Source organism: Elephantulus edwardii, unplaced genomic scaffold (assembly GCF_000299155.1).
Source record: "Elephantulus edwardii isolate Elephantulus edwardi_28Jun2011 unplaced genomic scaffold, EleEdw1.0 scaffold00079, whole genome shotgun sequence".
NCBI lineage: Eukaryota > Metazoa > Chordata > Mammalia > Macroscelidea > Macroscelididae > Elephantulus > Elephantulus edwardii.
The window spans coordinates 7797352-7798087 of NW_006399829.1; positions in this window are offsets into that span (position 1 = coordinate 7797352).

Sequence of the window (736 nt, forward strand, 5' to 3'; positions counted from 1 at the left end):
CTGGATTTAGAAGATTCCATGGAACCAGGAATATCATTGCTGATATCAGATGGATCCTGGCTGAAAGCAAAGAATACCAGAAGAATGTCTATCTGCTGTTCAAAGGCTTCAGTTTTACTCCTGTCCTCCTTACTCATTTTCCAACTCTCAGTTGCACAGTAAGTTATTGAAAAACCTGGGGCTTATATTAGGCAGCCTTAGTTCCCAAACTGAGCCAAGAATTCTACCTATCAAGTCACTTCTGACTTGAAATCACCTTTATATATCATACAATATATCTAAATATAGACCAATCCTTACTCACAGCTATTGGTACATGTAAGCCCATTGTTGGAGCTGCAGTTACTGTCCATTGTGCTAAGAGGCTCCTTTTTCACTGACCCTCATTTATTCCCTCTCTCCCACTTGAGCTTTGCCTCTCTCCTCCATTACTAAACTGAAATAAAAATTCGGACTAAAAATTGTGTCAACTTTTGCAACCCAATAAGAGTCATTTGGGATCTAAACGACAATGACTCTTATTATGTTTAGTTACATCTCCTGGAATATTTTGATTTAGTTGTACAATTATAACTATAAATATTATGTTCACAAAACAACAACTGAATTTTCCACCCTGTGTAGTTAATGAAATAGCCATAAATTAGCTCTGTTTGTCTGTCACTCTAAATAACCTAGTGGTATAAGTCTGTGATTTAATTGCAAATATGATGAGTTTGAATTCTTTATAGTTTTT